We start from the raw sequence: 24,989 nt of genomic DNA, 5'->3' as shown, positions 1-24,989 counted from the left end.
TATACCACCTGTTTATGGAAGGAGAGGGATTGAAAATGAATGAATATTGTGATATTTAACTTTTTCTCATTTACATTGTGTGAGTCAGAGCATGCTCCCTTATACTTTAGTTTCCTTATGTGTAGTGTTACAAAGGCATTATCCTGGACTTGATGGAAACACAAAATGTAGCCATACAGACAGGAAAATTACTCAACACAGGGCCCCTCTACTAAATGAGTGTACTGTTACAGTCGAGTCAATTAAAAATAATGTGTATTATTGAATGAGGGTCTAAGGAAATAAGGGCATTTCTATTACCCATTATTGGGACAACTTGGAAAATAACTGAAGATAATTATAAATAGTAAAAAGATGTATTTGGTGACAATATTGACAACGTAAATCTCCCTGTAAAGATGGCCAAACATTTTAAAATAAGTTCTTGCTACTGAACCAGAGTGTGAGCACTTCAAAGAGCTTCACTCTTTAAACTTTCCTAAATTTAAAAAGTTTCTTCAATGTGGTCAGATTATAGAGCCAAATTATTTCTGGAGGACAAAGAACATGCTTCTTGTTTCAGATTTCTCTAATTGTGGCTACAGAGTATCACAACCAAGAGGTAGCACCCCAGGTTAAGATATATTTCAGTTTTAAAATCATCTTATATTCCAATAATTTTCCCAGCAAAGCACTTTCCTCTACCGCCCAGGAAGGAAAGACGACTTTTCCTTGGCTAATACAGTAGACCCCCTAATGAACAGTACAGATCACACTGGCTATTTTTAAAAATCATATATAAATCAAGAGATCACACGCAGCCTATCAGGGGTACACAGAGGAGTGGTTGGTGGCCCAGAGAATCAGGCTTGGGAAACAAATGGGAGACAAAGTAGCCCTGAAAGGACTTTTTGTGAAACACAACCTTAAAATATGCATGACTACACATATAAACACATGTGTCAGTGTTCATAGGTTCACATGCACATACATACATGTTGAGTTTCTGTGTCATTGATTATTTTATGTAAAGGGAGTTCTAGTATATAATCTTTAATTTATTCTATTCTTCTCATTCCATGATACGTTATGACCATTCGTTCTCTCTAGGTCTTCTGATATGGCTCTAATATTTTCTTATTCCAATGGCTACATAATATTTCATGTGCCATAATTTTTTAATCCACTTTCCTTCTGATGGGTATTCACTTGATTTTTAGACTCTGCTATATTACAATAAAATCCTTGTTTCTTGAGTGCTAGGATGGTCTTTTGTGGGCAGAATGGTTTAACTGGATGAGAATAGGCGGCCTCTGGCAAGCTATGGCTTGCTAGCCAAAGTCCCTTGGGTTTCTGCTTGCCTTATTCAGGGACAGTGCCCCTCATTCGCCTCAGCTGTGGCTGAATGAGCCCATGCGTATCTCAGGCCATGATCCGATCTGAAGATTGTAAACGGTGAGCCCTGGCAGTGCCCCACGTGGTTCTATCTGCAGGTAAAGAGCTGTGGAGGATGGCTGCCTGCACCTAGATTTCAAAAGATGCTACAGAGAACCTCTGGCCAAGGCAGAAGGATGGAGTTTCTGCAGAGAGCACTCACTAGGACAATGCTCAATGAAACTCTGGGGTCCAGAGTTTCAGAGAGTCTCCACTAACGCGATGCCTAGTGTCACCCTTGAGACTCCAGAAGTATGGAGACATCATTGTGAAGTGCCAGCCTTGGAAAGCAGCCAATAAGCAATTTTAATGTGTAAGAGCTAAAGTTTGGACTGTGCCCATCAAACCTATGGGAATGGGGTTGTCAGAGTTTGGGGTACAAATCCCCACCTCTGTGTCCAGAAAGCGTTAAGTTGGAGCCAAAAGACATTATTCTTAAGCCTTAAAATTCAATGTTGGTTACTTTGTCAGGGTTTTAGACTTACTTGGACCAGTTATTCCTTTTTTCTTCTTTTTTCTTTCTTATTTCTTCTTCCTTTTTTTTTGAAATGGAGTTTTTCTCTTGTCTCATAGGCTGCAGTGCAATGGCATGATCTCAGCTCACTGCAACCTCCGCCTCCTGAGTTAAAGCGATTCTCATGCTTCAACCTCCTAAGTAGCTGGGATTCCAGGCACCTGCCACCATGCATGGCCAATTTTTGTATTTTTAGTCGAGGGCCAATAACATCTGAATTTTAAAGAGCATACATTCAAACCATATCATTCCACCCTTGGCTTACCAAATTTCATGTCTTCCTCACTTTGAAAATACGTTATATAAGCAATTCATCCTATCTCAATATTCCCAGAATGTCTTAACTCATTCCAACATCAACTGTAAAGTCTAAAGTCTGGAGTCTCACCTGAATCAGATATAGGTGAGAATCAAGGCAGTATATACCCTGAGGCAAATTGCCCCCCGCCATGAGCCTATGTAATCAAACAAGTTGTACACTTCCAAAATACATGGTGGGACAGGCATAAGACAGACATTTCCAATCCTAAAAAAAGAAATAAGAGGCCAGGCATGGTGGTTCAGGAGATCGAGTGGGTGAATCACTTCAGGCTAGGGGTTTGGGACCAGTGTGACCAACATGGTGAAATCCTGTCTCTACTAAAAATACAACAAATTAGCCAGGCATTGTGGCATGCTCCTGTAATTCCAGCTACTCAAGAGACTGAGGCAAAATTGCTTGAATTCAGGAGGCAGAGGTTGTAGTGAGCTGAGATGGTGCGACTGCACTCCAGCCTGGGCTACAGAGAAAGACACTGTCTCAAAAAAAAAAAAAAAAAAAAAAAAAAAAAAAAAAAGGAAAAAGGAAAAAAAATAAAATTCAGGTGTTATGATGTACTAAGAGGTGGGTACTTTAAGAGATGATAGGCCACTAGGATTCTTTCCTCATTCATACTATCATGTTGATAATACCTGAATTTAAAGGAGATACAGTTAAACCATAACAGTTGGTAAAAACTTAAAGTCACTGAGGCAGTTGTGCTAGTCAAAATAGCAGAATACATTATAATTCATCTTATCTCAATCCCAGTACTATAAACATTTGGGTTGGATAATTCTTTGTTCAGAGGAACTATCCTGCACGTGGTAGGATGATTAGCAAAGTCCCTGCCCTCTATCCACTAGATAACAGCAGCAGCCCCCATCCAGTTGCGACAAACCAAAATGTCTCCAAACATTTCCAAAATTCCCTTGCGGAACAATATTTTCCTCAGGCGAGAAATGGTGGATTATTTAATATAAAAACATAAAAAATATGAGTTTGAAAATTTGACCTGAAATTGTTAAGCCTAACTCAAAACTTGTAGTAGTTCAAGGTTATATTTGTGTTTTTTGCTAATAGCTCATTGTAAGAAAATCTTACAGCAATATACATCTCTTGAAAAAGGAAAATATAACAAACAGGTAATACTAATGTATTGGTTTTTTTAAGAATTTTTATTCTCAACCATGTTTTTATTTCTTTCTCTGTAAGGTATATTTGTAGAAAGATTCTGTTTTAAAAGCAAAATCACAAGCATGAATAATTTGAGCAGGCTTGGCTTAAAAGATTTCCAAGCCTGAAGGATTCATAATTAGAACAGTAGAAGAGTAGTAACTCTGGAGTCTATCATTAGCAGAATTTTAATAAAACTTGGCCATGTATTTTGTCAAGTACCTGAAGGTCTCCATTCTGTTGTAAGGTGGAGACCCCATACATTAGGATTTATACAATGAAACATTGATGAGGAATGCTGGATTTAAATTAGAGTGGTTTGCACCATGGTTTATTTTGTTATATTTTAAAAGTATGCAAAAACCACTGTAAATATTATATGTATGTGTGTGTGCGCATGTGTGTATGTGTTTATATGAATAGCACAGAGAATCTTGATATGATTATCTTTGAATACTCTTATATATGCCATCAATCAAACAGCAACAGTTTTTGAAGGCCTATTATGTTTAGATCATTATGATAACTACTGTTGGGAGAGGAATAGTGAAGATCCAAAAAATTAGACGATAGACTTTGTTCCCAGATTGCTTATGTAATATCAAGGCTATGGTAAATATGTCTAAAGAAATTATATACTGGCCTTTGCCATTAGCTGTCTAATAAGGATCACCCAAAATTCTCGAAGATAACAAATATGGAGTCTCTTTAGACTTATTATAAGTGAATATTGCTTAAGAAAATAAATGTGACCTTAACACATGATCTGTAATATGAATCTGAATCTTCAGTTTTATTATTTCCAAGTCATTTGACCTGTCAAGTTTAAGCATTCTCTTACTTTACAATTATAGTCTCTATCATAATAAATGTAAGCAGTTGGTATGTACAATTATATATTCATTTATATTATACATATATTCAGATTAATTTTTTAGTTTCTTGTACCTACAGAAAATTGTTCAGTCAGGTTTTTAACAGTGCCACCTTTTAATAAATTCAGAAAAACAAGTTCACTCACAAGTAAACTTAACATTTTTGGATGTGGGACATATCTTCTTTATTTTATTAACTAGGTGTTTAATTAATATATAAATTTAAACATAAATAAGGTGCTTGTTAGATTATTTTAGGATTTCTATTTTCTAATATAAAAGTTTCAAATTTGTATATATAAAATTTTCAAACAAAGGAATAAGTAATTTAAATAAGACAACAGAGATGTTTTAAATGACTTAATTATTTGAGAAAAAATTAGAATGACCAGGAAATAAGATAATGAATGAAAAAATGGCTCCCCTTTAAAAATGTCATCTGGCTTTTGTTTGGGAGTCCCCAGAATATCCTTTAACATGATTTTATATACAGACAACATAAAAGATGAAAAGTCACATCACAAACCTAAACTAAGACTAGTTGTAAACCTATCACTAAAATTCAGCAGGGTACAGTGGATAGTCTACCTGTTTTATACACTGATTAAAATGATCTGTTAGAAACTAGGAAGTGGTCCATTCCATCTTCCTTTCTGTTCACCATCTGGATTAGAAACACAAACTTTTAACAAAAGATCATAGCCCTGGTACCTATTCCTGAACCAAATGACCTTAGCTATTAGAGAACCATCTCCCATGTTTCTTTCTCTTTTCTTTTTTTCTTTTTTTGAGACAGAGTCTCACTCTGTTACCAGGCGCCAGGCTGGAGTGTAGTGGCGCGACCTTGGCTCACTGCAACGTCTGCCTCCCAGATCCAAGCAATTCTCCTGCCTCAGCCTCCTGAGTAGCTGGGACTATAGGCATGTGCCACCACGCCCAGCTATTTTTTTTGTGTATTTTTAGTAGAGAAGGGGTTTCACCACGTTGGCCAGGATGGTCTCCATCTCTTGACCTCGTGATCTGCTGGCCTTGGCCTCCCAAAGTGCTGGGATTACAAGCGTGGGCCATCGTACCCGGTCCTTATTTCTGTACATATGTATATCAGTGAGATAGAGCTATGTCTGAAAACTTCTAGGAAAGAATGTACATGGGCCATCTAGGACTGCAGATGTATCAAAATCTGGGTGTGTAATTTTTATAGCTACCAAAAGTCAGAAAGGAAGCATGATGAGAATTGTGGGAGAGAATTGTGGTGACATTAATTATTCATTTATTTATGAGTTCTGGGCTAAGCAATAGAGAAGCCTGTATTTGGAACAAACAGAACTGCATTAGATCAAAGACTGTTACAGAAACTTGGAACTGGCATAAAGTCATTAGGTATCTGCTTGCCATCCTTCTAAATCTAATAAGGAGATTTGATCACTGTTTACTGATCAGAGCTTTGCCAAGGGCAGTAATTATACCCTTTTTATTACACAGAATTAATTCAGAGGGCTGATCTTATTGAATGATAAAAACATAGAAAAAAATAATCCAACAGTATAACACTTGTGAAAAATCAATATAGAAAAGAATAATGGCATGTCACCATAAATACACTAAGTTGGAACAGATGACTAAAAATAATTTACTGGAAGAATTACAAGACATTTAAAAAGTTTTTGGTATAAAATCAAAATATGGGAAGGCATGGCCTTTGTAGAAAATCATAAGTTAAAAACAAGGTGAGAGGCAAAGTAAACTGAATGAAAGAAAAAAAAAGATAGGTAAGATAAAGAAGAATAACAAGGAAATTACAAACACTGAAATCAAAATATTAAAATCTTTTTGATATAGAAAGAGATCAGCTAACATTTAACTAATTGTGTCTTAACGTGAAGAGGAAATACTCCAGTCTTTCTCTGAGGATTTTCAATTAAAAATTCATAGTTAAAATGAAAGAGTGCTTGATATTACAAAAATTAAACTAAGATCATCATAATCATAATCTTCCAAAATATTACCAAAAATTTTCCAACAAAGGGCTACTTATATCTAAGGAGAAACAATGACAAGAATCCTATATCTTGATATCTTCCTGTGTTTTAAGAAGTAATTATTATAAAGGCAAAAGTCTTTGGAGAGCTAGGCATTAATAAAAGAAGTTGTTTACAAAGAAAAAAAAAACTTCAGCTGGTGAGAATTCTGATAACATTCCATGTTAGGACATAGAAAAATATTTTCAGCAAAAACATGGGGAAAGATTGTTTCTATGCCAATAATTTTTCATCTAGCAATGTTTTCTTTCGCATATGAAATATACAAAAGTGAATTTTCCAGATGGGAAAAAAATGTGCTCTTCATGAAATAAATACTCAAAGAAGTGAAGTAACAAAATGTGTATGCAATAATAATGAAACAATTATGAAATAAGTATTGTGGGACTTCATTCATTCATATTGAACTAGAAACTTAAGAATAGACTTGAATCATGCACTATAAATTGGATACTATAAACCCAGTGCTGGAGGGTGGTTTTTGGTGTTTTCCTTAGCTCTGTCTGTCCACACCCAATTTATATTTTTATTTAGGACAAGGTATGCCGATCTATCTAGAGTAAAATATTTCCATCATCTACATCTGACCCAGGAGTCACATCTCTTGAAAAATCCTGATGATTTTTCCCTTTTCTTCAGTATATCGTTTAATATGCTGTTACAAGGCTAGGTGCAGTGGCTCCCACCTGTAATCCCAGCACTTTGGGAGGCTGAGGTAAGCAGATCACAAGATCAGTAGCTCAAGACCAGCCTGGCCAACATGGTAAATTCCCATGTCTACTGAAAATACAAACATTAGCTGGGCGTGGTGGCAGGTGCTTGTAATCCCAGCTACTCGGGAGGTTGAGGCAGGAGAATCACTTGAACCTGGGAGGTGGAGGTTGCAGTGAGCCAAGATCATGCCATTGCACTCCAGCCTGGGTGACAAGAGCAAGACTCCATCTCAAAATAATAATAATGTTAATATGCTGTTGCAGCCTATATTAGGGTTTTCCAGAGAAACAGAATCAATAGGATATATCTAGATATAAGATGAGTATATATAAAATGTATCATCTTACATCTAGGGTGTCTATATATCTACTTCTATATATCATCCTATATCTAGAGATACACTAGACGTAGGGTATATATCTAGAGATACACTAGATATAGGATGATATATATCTCTAGATATATCCTATTCGTCCTGTTTCTCTGGAAAACAAGAGACAGGCTTATTTTAAGGAATTAACTCACAAGATTGTAAGGGTTGGCAAGTCTGAAATTTGCAGCGCAGGCCAGTAGGCTGGAAATTCTGGCAGGGGTTGCTATTGCAGTCTTGAGTTCAAGGGCAGTCAGGAGGCAGCATTCATTCCTGTTAAGAGCCCCTCATTCTTTTAAGGCCTTCAAATGATTGGATGAGGCCACCCACCTTTTGAAGGATAATCTGTTTTACTCAGAGTATATCTATTTAAATGTTAATCACAACTAAAAAGTACCTTCACTGCAACATCCTATTATTTAACCAAACAACTGAACACCATAGCCTTGCCAAATTGATACATGCAATTAACCATAACACAGTCACTTAATTCATTTGATAATTTCGAGATGTCCAAGTATAAAGGGGTCCCTGGAGAATCTCTGACCAGCCTGCACTGGGAGAAACAAGTGGAGCCATGGGAAGTTCTTGCCCTTTGCAGAGAGGAGGAGTCTGGCCTCTCCTGTTCCAGGTGGTACCAGAGATTCAATCTGTGAGGCGGGAAGTCTACTAGAAAGGCTTTCACTTTGCTGAGAGTTCCTGTTTCCTTTTTTTTCCCTTTTCACCCTATAAACCCTGCCCTTCTCACTTCAAATTGTCTGTGAGCCTCATCCTTCATGGTCCTGTGACAAGAACTCAGCTTTTAGCTGAACTAAGGAGAAAGTCCTAAAACAGTCATAAGCTTGTTGAAACCAGGCACTGGACCGGTTTGTTATTTAATCTGCTTTTCCCCCACATTTACACAATCAGCATAATATACTATAAATAAATGAATGCTGCCTAATATATTTTCAATGATGCAATTTAAACTAGATATAATTTTAAAACCACACTCTCTCTAGCTTTGTTACTAAGAGCAAAGCAAGTCATATACAGCGAGGTTTATTCCTATTGTTAAAAACTTCAGACAATATAAGTTTAATAGAATTTATGTGAAAAAAGAAGGATTCACGAATCACAAATCACAAAGAATCTGAAAAGATTCAGAAAGCTCTGCTTTGCCACATGGGCAGTGAATATTTATAGACAGAACATGGAAGTAAGTATAGAAAGAGCCTGATTGGTTAAAGCTTGGTATTTGTCTTATTTGGAAATGGTCTGATCAGTTGGTTGCCTGTGATTGGCTGAGACCTAGCTATCTGTTATACAAATTAAGACTCCTAAGTTAGGTTTTGATTTGTTCATGTAGTTGCATTTAATTACACTGAAACAAATTACAGAGACAGCCTCAGGCTAATGGCTTCTTGCTTATGTAATTTAATACTACATTTAGAAAATATATATACCCATGCACACACACATGATCTATCTGTCTTTTTCTATTCCAACATTTCAACTTGTGATCCTTATTCTCAAATCTTTGTCCTGAGCTGTTAGCTTTCTGCAGTATCTTTCAATTTTCTGGTGCTTCTGGCAGCAAGATTACATTGGTTTCCATGGAATGGAATTGAAGGAATGAGCAAACATATGTAATATGCTATATTAGGCTCAGCAAAAACAGGAATTATTTTAAGAAGAATAAGAAGGAAATATTATTGAGAATATGACATCTGAGAGGTCATAACAATAGAATGAAAAGGTTCATTTTATTGAGCCTCCTTTTTCCCCTTACATTTGTAGTGAATATATGTGTCAAGGATTTTAGAAAAAAAAATGTTTCCACTTTCTATCCCCCTTTTTGAGAATTAATTTAATAGATTTCTTTCATAGATTGATATATATTTCCTCTATCAGACAAAAATAAACTATGTGTATGCGTAAGTAATGTTGCTGAGAAATTTATTTTTAACACCATAGAATCAGAAATGCCAGAAAGGACTTCACTAAACCAAGAAAGAATTAAGGTTTAAATAACCCTTTGTCCTCTGTTGGATGAGAAGCTCTACATAGCATTGTTCAATAGAACTTTCTCTAGTGATGAAATGTTCTGTATCTATGACGTGTAATATGATAGCTCATAGCCACCCATGGCAATAGAGAAATTGGAAGGTTGCTAGAGATACTGAGAAACTAAATTTTAAGATAAATTACATTAATTGACTTTATCATTTAAATTTAAGTAGAGAAATGTAACCCATGGCATTGTTACATTTTTCTATAATTTATAGATGTTACTATAATTTATAAAGAGAAAGAGGTTTAATGAACTCACAGTTCCACATGGCTGAGGAAGTGTCACAATCATGAAAGAAGGCAAAAGGCACATGGTAGCAGATGAGAGAGAATGAGAGAACGAAGCAGAAGGAGTTTTCCCCTTATAAAACCATTAGATCTCATGAGCCTTATTCACTAACACAAGAACGATATGGGGGAACCTGTCTCCATGATTCAATTATCTCCCATCAGGTCCCTCCCACAACACATGGAAATCACAGGAGCTAAATTCAAGATGAGATTTGGGTGAGGACACAGCCAAACCATATCAACATCCAAACAGGGAAGGAAGTCAAATTACCTGTCTTTACTGATTATATCATTCTATATGTAGAAACCTCTAAAGACTCCACAGAGCCTAGTGCTATCTTTTATGGAAGGATATTATTGATTCAATTTTAAAAATATGTACAGGGACCACTCCTATTCAATATAGCATTGGAAGTTCTAGCCAGAGTAATCAGGCAAGAAAAATAAATAAAGCTTATTCATTTAGGAAAGGAGGAAGTCAAATTGCCTCTATTTGCAGACGACATGATTGTATATTTAGAAGACCCTATTGTCTCAGCCCAAAATCTTCTGAATCTGATAACTTCAGCAAAGTCTTAGGATACAAAATCAATGTGCAAAAATCACAAGCATTCCTATACACCAATAACAGACTTAAAGAGAGCCAAATCAAGAATGAACTGCCATTCGCAATTGCTACAAAGAGAATAAAATACCTAGGAATACAGATAACAAAGAACATAAAGGACCTCTTCAAGGAGAACTACAAACCACTGCTCAATGGAATAAGAGAGGACACAAACAGATGGAGAAATATTCCATGTTCATGGTTAGGCAGAATCAATATCGTGAAAATGGCCATGCTGCCAAAAGTAATTTACAGATTCAATGGTATATCCATCAAGCTGCCAATGACTTTCTTTGGAAAAAAACACCTTAAACTTCATATGGAACCAAAGAGAGCCTGCATAGCCAAGTCAATTCTAAGCAAAAAGAACAAAATTGGAGGCATCATACTACCTGACTTTATACTACAAGGCTACAGTAATCAAAACAGCATGGTACTGGTACCAAAACAGAGATATAGACGAATGGAAAAGAACAGAGGCCTCGGAGACAACACTACACATCTTCAACCATCTGATCTTTGACAAACCTGACAAAAACAAACAATGGGGAAAGATTCCCTGTTTAATAAATGGTGTTGGGAAAACTGGCTAGCCATGTGCAGAAACTGGACCGCTTCCTGATACTTTACACTACAATTAACTCCAGATGGATTAAAAACTTAAACATAAGACCTAACACCATAAAAACCCTAGAAGAAAATCTAGGCAAAACCATTCAGGACATAGGCATTGGCAAGGCTTTCATGACCAAAACACCAAAAGCATTGGCAACAAAAGCCAAAATAGACAAATGGAACCTAATCAAACTCCGCAGGTTCTGCACAGCAAAAGAAACAGTCATTAGAGTGAATCGGCAACCAACAGAAAGGGGAAACATTTTTGCAATCTACCCATCTGACAAAGTACTAATATCCAGAATCTACCAAGAACTAAAACAGATTTACAAGAAAAAAACAAACAAGCCCATTCAAAAGTGAGTGAAGGATATGAACAGACACTTTACAAAAGAAGACATATATGAGGCCAACAAATATATGAAAAAATGCTCGTCACCACCAGTCATTAGAGAAATGCAAATTGAAACTACACTGAGCTACCATCACATGCCAGTTAGAATGGCGATCATTAAAAAATCTGGAGACAACAGATGCTGGAGAGGATGTGGAGAAATAGGAACACTTTTACACTGTTGATGGGAGAGTAAATTAGTTCAACCATTGTGGAAGACAGTGTGGCAATTCCTCAAGGACCTAGAAATAGAAATACCATTTGACCCAGCAATCCCATTACTGGGTATATTTCAAAAGGATTATACATCATTCTATTATAAGGACACATGCACACAAATGTTCATTGAGGCACTGTTTACAATAGCAAAGACTTGGAACCAACCCAAATGCCCATTGATGATAGACTAGACAGGGAAAATGTGGCACATATACACATGGAATACCATGCAGCCATAAAAAAGGATGGGTTCCTGTCCTTTGTAGGGACATGGATGAATCTGGAAACCATCATTCTCAGCAATCTGACATGAAAACAGAAAATCAAACACCACATGTTCTTACTCATAGGCGGGTGTTCAACAATGAGAACACATGGACACAGGGAGGGAAGCATCACACACTGTGGTCTGTGTAGGGTAATAGGGGAGGGACAGCAGGGAGTGGGGAGTTGAGGATGGATAACACGGGGAGAAATGCCAGATATACGTGATGGGGAGGAAGGCAACAAACCACACTGCCACGTGTGTACCTATGCAACAATCTTACATGTTTCTTCACATGTACCCCAAAACCTAAAATGCAACAAAAAAATATGTACAGGGATATCTATGTTATCTTTTTTCTTACATGAAGTTTAGTAGTTTCTCTTTCAGGAAATTGATCTATTTCATTTAAGATATCAAACTTTGGACAGAGAGTAGTATTTTAATGTTTCTAGGATCAAGTAGTGATGACTCATTTCTTGTTTCTAGTTTGTATCTTTCCTTTTTCAGGTTGGTCAAATTTGCTAGAGATTTATCAATTTTATTTATCTTTTCAAGGAAACATATTTTAGTTCCTTTATATTCTCTATTTTTTCTTTTGTCTGCCTTAATTTTTATTTCTTCTCTTCTGCTTGTTTTCATCTTCATTTGCTCTTTTTCACTTGGATTGTTTTTCAATTGGAATAAATTTCATGTAATAATTATGGGGAATAAAGATTATTTATGTTGGTATGTTTTCTCTTGATAAAAATTGTTTAAATCTTTACAATTGCATTTCAAATTTAGCCATTTTTTATTTTACGATTTTTATTGGTCTTTTCAAAATATTTTAGTCACTTCTTTCCCACAGCTACCAAACATTCTATACTCTTCTGAAACAAATTAGGCAGAATATCTGCTGTCCTTTTCAATATGTAATACTAAATAAAGAATTTCAATCATTTCTTGACTGCTCTTTCTAGACCTTTGCCTTATTATCAAATTTGTCTTCAATAATTCTGCCAAAGTTTAGTTACCATGCATTTTTAAATTGCTTATTCTTACTAGAACTCTCTAGATTTCTGCCACGCAAAGTTTACCTTTATGTGGCATTCTTTGACATGTTATTTATTTATTGATATCATATTTAAAAAATATGTTCATGATATATAGTATTTACTGGCATTCATTTGTAATATATTGCCTGACACTGTTGTTTACCACACATTATTCAGCTACGATTAGCCAATTACATTTAACAAACTTGACCATTTTAACTTTGGTGACATTTCACATTAGCCTTGACATGTACAAATGTCTTCTGTTCTCTGCTTGTCAGTCTGCTGAATTTTATTGCTGAAAAGTCAGCTCAAATATCTCCTCATTGGTAAAACATTTCTTAATCAGGTTTTTTGTTTGTTTGTTTGTTTGTTTGTTTGTTTTTAGTTGATATGGAGTTCCACTTCCTTGATACCCAAAAATAATTTTAAAATTTCACTTAAAAAGAAAACAGTCTCTTGTTTTGCTCCTTCTACCTCAGGTTATAACTTTCTTGAGGGAATATCATCTGCTTAACATTTGAATTACACTACCACTTAGCATGTGTTGACTATTTTCAGTTAAAACAATAATGATATGTGTAGAAAATATTTCTTCTGAACTCTTACTTGATCACTTTTACAAGTGTGTCAGAATTATAAAGGAGAAAATACTCCTAGAGTACTTCAATGAAGTGACTGGGGAAAATATCAATTTCAAAATTTGGTCTTTCAGTGATGATTCAATTAGGAAAATAGCCTTTTCTTCTGTCTTTTTCCCATCACCTTTCTCCTTTTCTTTTTCCCATTATCATTTCTAAAGTATGGGGACAATTTAAGTTGTAATTTTGGGGTATATATTATTACCTGTATTTGAAGTAGGACATTCCATACATTCCGTCAGTTGTCTGTTACCAGGACAGTGAAATTCTTACAGTTTATAAATGCCTGATACAAATAATTGTATTTTATCATTACATGGGATGTATACACAAGTTCCAGAAAGATTCTTCCACTTTCCACCAATCCTTTTAAGTTTCTGATCAGTATAGACTGAAAATGTATTAAAAGTCACAATGTATCCATTAAAGATGTTATAAAAGTTCAACTTACACTAGGAAAGGAAGCACATTGACTTCATTGCACACTAACTTGAAAAGTATGGCTATGAATTTATTCCTCAGAGATGACACAGGGAAGAGAAGTAAACACGTGGACCCTGGCAAGTATTGAAACAGCCAGGTGGGAAGAGGTCCCCAGAAAAACTCCAACCAGCCTGCTCACTGGGAGGAGTGCTCACTAGGGTGGAGCCACAGAATTTCATGTCATTTGCAGCGTGGAGGAGCCTGGCCCCTCCTCTTCCTGAGTGGAACCTGAAATTCCATCAGCACACTAGCAGAACTCTGGTCTTGCAGAGAGTCCCTGTTTCCTTTTTTTTTTCCCCTTTTTGCAGTATGAATTCCATTTTTCTCCCCCTTCAAATTATCCATGACCCCAATTTTTTATGGCTGTGTGACAAGGACCCAGTTCTCAGCTGAACTAAGAAGAAAGGTCCTACAACAATATGGGTAAAAGACACTCAGGGTTACTAAGTGATAAATGACTATCTGTCAGGGAAAGAGAAATCAACATTGTAATTTCTTTTATTTATTTATTTTTATTATTTTATTTTTATTTTTATTTTTTTTTAAGAACGGGTTTCACCATGTTGGTCAGGCTGATCTTGAACTCCCGACCTCAGGTGATCTGCCCGCCTTGGCCTCCAAAGTGCTTGGATTACAGGCATGAGCCACCATGCCCGACCAACATTGTAATTTCAGTGGTCAACATGTCAGAAAAATCAGGATGAAAAGAAGAAATAGTTCAGATTATGTTTTTTCTTAATAGATTCCATTTTCTTCTCCTCATTCTTCATTGTTTCTTTTTACAAAGTACACATATGAGTATAAAATATAAGAGAAAAAGTGAACTGAAGTCATCAACCCTCTTAAGTTCAAAGTCTAAGGAAAAGTTTCAAAGCTTTTTATTGTTTTTTTTTTTATATATATAAGAATAATGTGGTAATCCTTTAAGTTCTGTACTTGACAACACAGCACATATCTCTAGTTATTAAAAAAATACAGAATTAGTGTGTGGTCATTTGTACCTCATTAGATTATTCACATATATATCTCTCATTACTTCTTATCTGACCTCAGTTTCCTGTACCTATCACGTACAATACACATTCTAGAGATAATAAATTAAACCATTCTTTTGTTATGTGGTAAATCACTCTCATCCTTCAAAACATAGGTCACCTGTTGCCCCATGAATATAAATTAAAGTCATCCCCACGAATATAAATAAAATTTTTTCTCGTATATTTGCTTTGCCTGGCTTAGGAAAAAATAAGTGCATTTATTAATAAGAGAAGTAGACTAAGAAGGTTACTAAAATTCCCTGACCCTTTGAGTTAATGTTTGACCATGAGATTTGTTTGAGTTGATGAAATGTGAATGGATGTACTATTACTTCCATGAAAAGGACTTAAGAGTTGATGTCCTATTTGTCTCGTTCTCACTTTTGTTCTTGTCCTCTCTCTCATTTTCTACCGCTATGGTAATTATAGAAACACAAGTCAAGAGGAAACCCCACTAGGCTAGATCCCTGATGGGTTAAAATGAACAGAACCAAATGTCCAACTGTTGCTAAATGCATAGTATGAGTGAGAAATAGATTTAGCACTTCTGGGGCACTTAGATTTTGGGATCATTTGTTAGGGAAATGTAATTTGGTGTAACCAGACCATCAAATGCAGTTTTACAACCCTACCCTACCTAGCGCCCATCCTGTTTTATTTTTCCCTTTAGCACTTAACATTTTCCAACACTTAATGCATTTTTCTTATTAAAGTGTATTTTGATTTGTTTTTCATTCTCCTCCCAACAGCCAGAAGAAAATTGAGCCAGAGAGATGCATGGATTATAAAATGTTATTGGTATGTTGGGAAATATCTATAATATGCTAGATAATCTACTTAACTATTGATTATTAAGTAAACATATGGCTATTAAATTTAACTTTACTTTTCTACTTTAAAGAAGGTAAAAGCAAAGTTCAAGACATGTGCTGTCAGACTGGAAGTCACTAAACAATGTCGCTCTTTGAGTTAATTAGAATTGTTAAACACCAAAAACAATGGCAACAAAAGACAAAATAGACTAATGGGATCTAATTAAATTTAAAAGCTTCTGCACAGCAAAAGAAACTACCATTATAGACTGGACAAAGAAAATGTGGCACATATACATCATGGAATACTATGCAGCCTTAAGAAAAGGATGAGTTCCTGTCCTTTGTAGTGACATGGATGAAGCTGGAAACCATTATTCTCAGCAAACTGACACAAGAACAGAAAACCAAACACCACATGTTCTCACTCATAAGTGGGCGTTGAACAATGAGAACACATGGACAAAGGGAGGGGAACATCACACACTGGGGCCTGTTGGGGGGCAGGGGTGTGGTAGAGGAGGGATAGCAGGGGTAGGGGGGATTAGAGAGGGATAACATTAGGAGAAATACCTAATATAGGTGACGGGGGATGGATGCAGCAAACCACCATGGCATGCGTATCCCTATGTAACGATGCTGCACAATCTGTACATGTACTCCAGAACTTAAAATATTTTTAAAAATTAAGTTAAAAATTTGTTTCATCATTCACACAGCCAGATTTCAAGTTTAGTTTCACCTAGCCATGAGGCTCAATAGCTTCATGTAGTATATCAGTGGCTATTGTACCAATTAGTGGGGAAATAGAATATTTCTATCATTGTAGGACATTTGGTTGTACAACACTGTTGTCGACAACAATAAGAAAGAGGAGAGAAATTGCCACAAGTTGAAGCCACTTAATTAAGTGATGGTTGGCATGTCCAATTTTTACTAAATGCATTCAATTTAGAAGAAAAAAATATAGTTAAGGATATATGCAAAAATTGACTGCTGACAAACAAAAGAGCAGACATAACTTCCAAAGTGGCATTTTTTTTTTTAAATTGAGAATGCAGGAAACTGCAGAGATAACACAGTGTAGTGCATAAGGGTATGAACTCGGCCACCATTCTGTGTGGCTACTAGCTTCATGCCGTAGAAAATTTACCTCAGTGTGCCTTGGTTTTCTCATTTGTAAAACAGGAATGATAATAGTAGTTTCATCATAGGTTTATGTTAATTAGTTTCATGCAATAGGTTCAAGATTAAATACACAAAAAAAAAAAAACTTTTTTTTTTGAGATGGAGTTTCACTTTTGTCACCCAGGCTGGAGTATAGTGGTGCAATCTTGGCTCACTGCAACTTCTGCCTCCTGGATTCAAGTGATTCTCTGGACTCAGGCTCCTAAGCAGCTGGGATTACAGGTGCTCGCCACCATGCTTGGCTAATTTTTGTATTTTTAATAGAGACAGTGTTTCACCATGTGGCCAGGCTGGTCTAGAACTCCTGACCTCAGGTGGTCCACCCACCTTGGCCTCCCAAAGTGCTGGGATTACAGATGTGAGCCACGGCTCCCAGCAAAAAACTCTTAAAATTGAGAACAGCACTTGGGTATCTGATAGAGCCTGCTTGTAGACCACAGTGAAACTGTTGATGAATTGTTGATAGTATTAAAGAGGTTATTTGCAACCTTTTGTTTTGTTCAAGCACATACATACATCATTGTTCACACATGCAATGTGTGAATTGAGCAAGCTAGTGTGAGATGCATTCTCAAATGAAGCAAAGACCACTGTGTTTATTAGATCAGGAGGAAACTAGGTAATTTGGGGACATTAGACTGAAGAATAAGGGAGATTTAGTGTGTACTGTCTTGCATTCGCCACAGGAAAAATGAAAGCAGAAACAAAAACTGCTGTCTTTCCAAAGCTTTCCAGGCTAATATATACTCAACATAGCAATTAATACATCTTTTAAATCAGTTAAATTATTTATATTAATCTATTGTAAGAGTTTAAAATAATTATCTTATTCATTTACTAAACATGTATGTGAATATTTTTAACTTTAAAAATGTTGCATTAAACAATTAACAGTCCTTCAGGTGATCTTTAAATTCAAAGCTGGATGCAGTAGAATCCTAGATTTTAAAAACTATGTATACTCTGTTAGGTAGTTGTAATTTTCTGCTGTTAGGGAAACTATACAATCTTCTACAGACACTTCAAGTTGCTAGAGCAATACTCAGGCAGAAATTTATTTTGTAGGTTTTAATATATGGGATGCCCTTAAAAATAAGCATTGTTGTTAAAATTAAAATTCAGATTTGAAATAAAAAATTAAATATGCTAATATAGAAACCCATATTTTATCTGCCATATGTGTAGGGTAGAAGAAAATAGATAGCTAATAGTATAATAAAATAACAAAAGGGCTGCATAGAGACTAAATTCCCTCTTGAGAAAAAAATTAGATGGCTTGAAGATTTTTTTTTTAATATCATTTCCTAACTAATACAAGAACATAAAGGCACAAATAGTTTGGCATGATTACTTTTGAATTTCACATATCTGCTTTCCAAAGCACAATCATGAATAACAGATATGCCCGAAAATACATGTTTATGTTATATAATTCTTTCAAACGGCTTTTGGTAATATGTCCATAGTATGCCAAAGCCAATAATTTTAAATTGCACATTTGTAAGTCTAGGCTAATACTAAACTTTTATACATTCTGAGATTCCCAACTGAATGGTTTTTCGAATAAAAATACTGAATTTTGTCACCCAAAAGCTGCTGAAGAAAGATTATAGCTACTGCAGAAAAGTATAAAATGTTGCAACTCCTGAATATTCTGAACTCTATCTTTCCTATCTATGGCTTTCCAAGTAGTCCAAAAGAAAGGCTGGATATTTATCAAGAAACACACACACACACACACACACACACACACACACACACACACACACACACGTCTTTCTGCAGAGAAAATGGTTGTTGATTTTATCAAATAAATTCTCCCAGAATTCACTATTGCTCATAGTCCACTTATTTGAATATTGCTTATATTCCACTGATACAGATGTAAGTCTAAAATAAACATCTTTGCCATGAAAACATGAAAGTGAATCTGTGATTTAAGATTATTTACTGTTATTTCATATCCATGAATGGTTATTAATGATTTCTGGAAAGACAAAGAGAAGTATAAATATGGGAATATTGACATCATTAAGTGATCTCAAAGATGTAATGAACATTCTGCTTAATTGCCTTTAAAATGGTAATTAATCCCAAATAAAAATCATATTTAATTTGATATTAAAATAGGAGCTCATCTGTTAGCTTCTCCTATGGAACATGACTGGTTAAAATATAATGCTTTTTGTATAAATATTGCCACAACCCTGGGCACAATAGATATTTAATGATTTTGATGCCTATGAAGACGAAGACAAGTAGGATGATGATATTATACTAACTCATAAAACAAATATTCAACATTTTTAAAAAGCTCTATATATACTTGTACATTCTCAGATGACAAAGTATGTTTGCATTTTGTATTTGTGTAATCAAACCACTTTACTACTAATGTAGTTTTCCATTTATATGAGATTTCTTTGTATTATATACCACTCACTGAAGGAAAAATAAGAAAACAATATAACGTAGTGTTAGAAAAAGAATAAAAATAAATAAGAAAAAATATAATGTAGCGCTAGAAAGAGAAGCAAATGTTATATTTTCAAACACCACATATTAAAAGTAAAGTTGTAGTCGATAACGTGAAATTTTAAAGATAAAATGTTAGCTTAATTATTTTTAATTGTAATACCTAAAATAATAACATAGAAGCATAAATAAAACTAAGGAATTAAAACAAGGCATTGATGTTAACTAAAACAAGCATTTGTATACGGAAACATAGACTTAGCTTTAAACATAAACTTATATGGTTATAATCATATAAATTGATTCTTATATTAGCCAGACATTATTATCTTCATAAGAAATTTTGAGAGTGAGGATGTTTGTATTTTTAGGGAGGAGAAGTAGTTACAGGAACTACGTGCTCCTGAATTGAAATATTTAATAACTACTTGAATTGAAACATTTCCTATTTTAGAAGTATTGAGGCAAATACCACAAACAGTTGGAAACATTGACTTGTACATGAGGATTGAGTTGCTGATTTAGCTGTCTTCACTTCTCCTACCTGTAATATTTCTCTTGTTATTCCGACATACACATAAACATATTCATATTACCAGTTGTGACTAGATTGTGCAAGAACAGGGAATCTCTGTTTTGGTTATATGCTTTAAATCTTAATTTTAAACAATATGCATATATTCCACAAAACCTTTTAAAATTAAAGACAAAAGACAAAATAAATAAATAAAAAAAAAACTTGGATGTTGAAAACAGTGTAATCACTACAGAAAAGAACACAACAAATGAAAAAAAAATTCTTATATTTATTAAAAGTAAGTTTTATTTAAATTTTGTAAAAAATGAGTTTTGTGTGTGACTTTGGAAAAACACTGTCACTAAAAAGAATGGGGAGATGAATTAAGCCAAACTGCAGAATAGAATATGTGTACTGTCAATCTGTTTAAATGGCTAGTGGGAACTAAGAAAGGAAAAAGAGATCCATGTGGTGCACCAAAATCTGTGAGGAGAAGAAGACACTCAGGCGCAGTGACTGATTGGTCAATAACAGGTTGATGGTCAGACACTACCCACTTGGTAAGATAAAAGGAACAGAGAGAACATGTTGCAGACGTAAGGTTGTAGGTAGAAAGACAGGTTTTTGTATAAGAATGAAGGTATCAACCAGTGTGGTAGTTCATGCCTGTAATCCCAGCACTTTGGGAGGCCAAGGTGAGAGCATCCTTTGAGGCCAGGAGCTCGAGACCAGCCTGGGCAATACTGTGAAACCCCATGTCAATTACAAATACTAAAACATAGCTCGGTGTGGTGGCGCATGCCTGTAATCTCAGCTTCTTCAGAGACTGAGGCACAAGAATTGCTGGAACCTGAAGGGCAGAGGTTACAGTCAGCCAAGATCATGCCACTGCACTCCAGCCTGGGTGACAGAATGAGACTCTTTCTCAAAACAAAAGCAAACAAAGAAAACAAAAAAAGTCTTTGAAGTCTGTACATCTGAAAAAGGACTAGAATCCAGAATCTACAAGGAACTCAAACAAATCAGCAAGAAAAAAATCAAACAATCCCATCCAAAAGTGGACTAACAGACATGAATAGACAATTCTGTAAAGAAGATATACAAATGGCCAACAAGCATATGGAAAACTGCTTAACATCATTAATTATCAGGGAAATGCAAATCAAAACCACAATGCCGTACCACCTCACTCCTGCAAAAATAGCCATGATAAAGCAATAAAAAAAGTAGATATTAGTGTGGATGCAGTGAAAAGGGAACACTTCTGCACTGCTATGGTGGGAATATAAACTAGTACATCCACCATGGAAAGCAGTGTGGAGATTCCTTAGAGAACTAAAAGTAGAACTACCACTTGATCCAGCAATCCCTCTACTGGGTATCTACCCAGAGGAAAATAAGTCATTATATTCAAAGGATATTTGTACACACATGTTTATAGCAGCACAATTTGCAATTGCAAAAATATAGAACTAGCCCAAATGTCCATCAATCAACAAATAAAGAAGACATCTTTATGAAATACTACTCAGCCATAAAAAGGAACAGAATAATGGCATTTGCAGCAACCCTGGGTGGAACTGGAGACTATTTTTCTAAGTTAAATAATTCAGGAATGGAAAACCGAGTATCGTATCTTCTCAGTCATATGTGGGAGCTAAGCTATGAGGACGCAAAGGGATAAGAATGATACATTGGACTTTGGGGACTTGGGGAGAAGGGTGGGGGTGGCGAGGGATAAAAGATTACACATTAGGTACAATGTACACTGCTTATTTAATGGGTGCACCAGAGTCTCAAGAATCAGCACTAAAGAACTTACTCATGTAACCAAACACCATCCGTTCCACAAAAGTCTATTGAAATAAAATAAATAAGGAAAATAAAAAACACTATATTCTATTACTTTTCTGAGGCATATGATTTGGAGCAGTCTTCTGAGAGTCAGCATAGGGCATGTGGTTATGGATGCTGAGAGGAGAGAAAAACTGAAGGCTCCATGAAGACACACACTACTCATCCCATTCTTTGTTATCTCTGCAGTGCACCTCATGCCGTGCACATGAATGATCACAAAGTGGTTGTTGGAAGAGCATGTGAAGAGACAAAACATCCCTGAGGAAAAGAGAAAAACTAATTCTAACTGAACAAACATGCAACTTTAGCAGGTTTTTTGATAACATTGAGGCTTCAATTCTTTTTTTTTTTTTTTAATTTTCTCTGTATTTTTCTTTTCTATCTTTATATAGGTCTTTCAAAGGTTCTGAAAAGTAAAAGGAGGGCCAGCTTCATGTAGAATCAATCCATGGACTTGCCTGGACCCTGCATACTCAGGAGGGCCAGAATTTGGTTTAGTGCTCTACTTTTACCATGTTGAAATCCTAAAGGATTTTTAAAGAAGGGATCCCACATTTTTGTTTTGCATGGGGTCCCAGTAGCACTATAGTCAGTCATCGTTGAGGTATCAAGAGCAGAAATGTTTCTTGCCATTGGAAGCTTATTTCCTTGTGGTATCCAGTATTAAAATCAATACTATTTGCCTTACATTGTTCAACCAAGAATGTTTTCTGTGTTTTTGTACCATAACCTGTTTTGTGTCTTTACATCTTACCACATAAATATCATAAGCACCACTATTATTAAATATAGATTTCCATTACACTGATGTTATATATTAGAGACTAATATCCTTAAAATATACTTAGCCAATATTTGAAGATTTTTTTTCTTTTCCACACATTTTTCCCTTATGTGAATCTGTGTTTCTGAACTTTAAATTTTAACTTTTTGGTCACAAATCTTTCCAAGAAGAGGATTTAAGTTACAGAGTCTCTCCCCAAATACATGTATCATGTATATGATTATTACATACTGTAAGATATACTATTTGTTGGATCCCAATAGATAAGTTCACACTGAGAAAGTCTCTAAGCAGAAACATCCATTATTCCTGCTGATTATGTGCTTTTCTCTGCTTTATGCTTTATTCATTCTGAGTCCTCACTAAACAGGACACAACTATTAGGCTGGTGCAAAAGTAAATGTGGTTTTTGCCATTACTTTCATACCAACCTAATAATAAAAATTTCCCTAATAGACAATTCAATAAGAATGGGAGAATTTAAGTTCAAGGTTCATGTTTGAAGTTCTGAATTTCACCAAAGACAAATTTAAAGTAAAAAAAAGCACTTTAAAATCTATACCCCTCTCACCTTACCCAATTTATCTGCTAACTTTTTGCCACTTGTAAACACTTACATTGCTGAGTATAAATACATTCCTCTTCAGAAAAGTCTGAGATTTGGAACTGCTGCTGTCTTGCAAAATATATTTCTACAAAGGGAATGGATTTGGGAGGGAAAGCTAAATCCTTGCTGAGGAACTGCATTTTGTCACATGCAATGATTTATTCTGTCAGGAAAATAGATTCTATGAAGTACTGTAAGCCCCGTTGGCAAGGAAATTCATTTAGTCAAAAATTTTAATCTATCCTGGTGACAAAATTTTCTCTTTAGTTTATTGCTTAAAAATTGAGTTTTATAACTTCTATTCACTTTTGCAAAAAAGGTCTGTCATATTATGACATGATAATTTTGGGTCACAAAAATATTTGTTCACTATATAGGAATTAAGATTTCGCATATTTAAAGTGAATAGTTAGCTTTGATATAAATATGTATTTTCCTCTAAAATACGTAACACTTTAGTTTTCTACTTATCAATAATTTATCTCTAAGGCTGCAGCTCTTGAAACAACCACAATATTCTTTAATGACATAATGGATTTTTTATGCTAAAACTAAATTTTCATATGCCGTTAAACAAAAGAAAGTAAAATTATGCTCTTGAAGTTGCATTTTTTCCCCTAAGGCCACAGTACTTTTATCTATAGGATAAGTTTTAAATGTATTGGGTTGGTATTCTAATTCAGGAAGCCTTTCGAGACTACTAGTACCCTCATTTCTTTTTCTATTTCTGAGCTAATTTAGAAGGCTTGTGTTCTTTACATGGAGATAATATAATAAATTATAATAAAATTGTTTTTCTCTATTATTACATGCCTTTTATTTGAAGGATTTAGAACAGTTTTCTGAGTAGAGGCCTACAGGTTTTATCAGACTTCTAAAAGAGCCTGTAAAACAAATAAACAAAAAATTAACAACCTCTGCTAGAAAATGTCCCTTTAGCAGTAAGCTTGTGAAATGGCTACTGTTCATGTACTTATGTAGACATCAAAGTCATTTACATGTTGCACTGAATTAAGTCTTTGTTCTTGGCTCAAAGAAGACCATAACTTTATACGTGATGTGATAAACATTTTCTTTCTTTTGGGATTTGCAGCATGGAGTCTCTCAGCATATATAGCCATATCAATGGAAGTTATGTCTTGAGTTTAAACATCCAGGCCAATAATATTGTTTATCTTTGCCCTGATTTGTCTTATTTTCATGCAGGGTCTTCCCTTCCTTAGGGTCTGGCAAGGCAAGCCTCAGCCCTTTAGGATTTGTCTCCTAGCTGCATAATGCCACTGAATCATTTTCTCCAGTACTCATGGGTGTCGTTAAGAAAGGACTGGAGATGAGTTTCATGATACCATCCCATTAAATCTTTTTAAAATCTAACAGGACCTTCCATTTGCAGGTGTGTCAGCTCCACTAAGAGAGTTGTCAGATACCAGGAAAATAATGATGCTCTAGACACTATTCCTGCCTCCAGAACAATTTCCTATGCCAGACAGATATCGCATCGTCTTTTTTTTTTTTTTTTTTTTTTTGAGGCAGAGTCTCGCTCTGTCGACAGGCTGGAATGCAGTGGTGCAATCTCGATGGCTCACTGCAACCTCTGCCTCCCGGGTTCAAGTGATTCTCCTGCTTCAGCCTCCTGAGTAGCTGGGACTACAGGTGCATGCCACCATGTCCAGATAATTTTTGTATTTTCAATAGAGATGGAATTTCAC

This window comes from Cebus imitator, unplaced genomic scaffold (genome assembly GCF_001604975.1).
Source record: "Cebus imitator isolate Cc_AM_T3 unplaced genomic scaffold, Cebus_imitator-1.0 Scaffold100, whole genome shotgun sequence".
NCBI lineage: Eukaryota > Metazoa > Chordata > Mammalia > Primates > Cebidae > Cebus > Cebus imitator.
Note: the sequence above shows the minus strand (reverse complement) of the source record.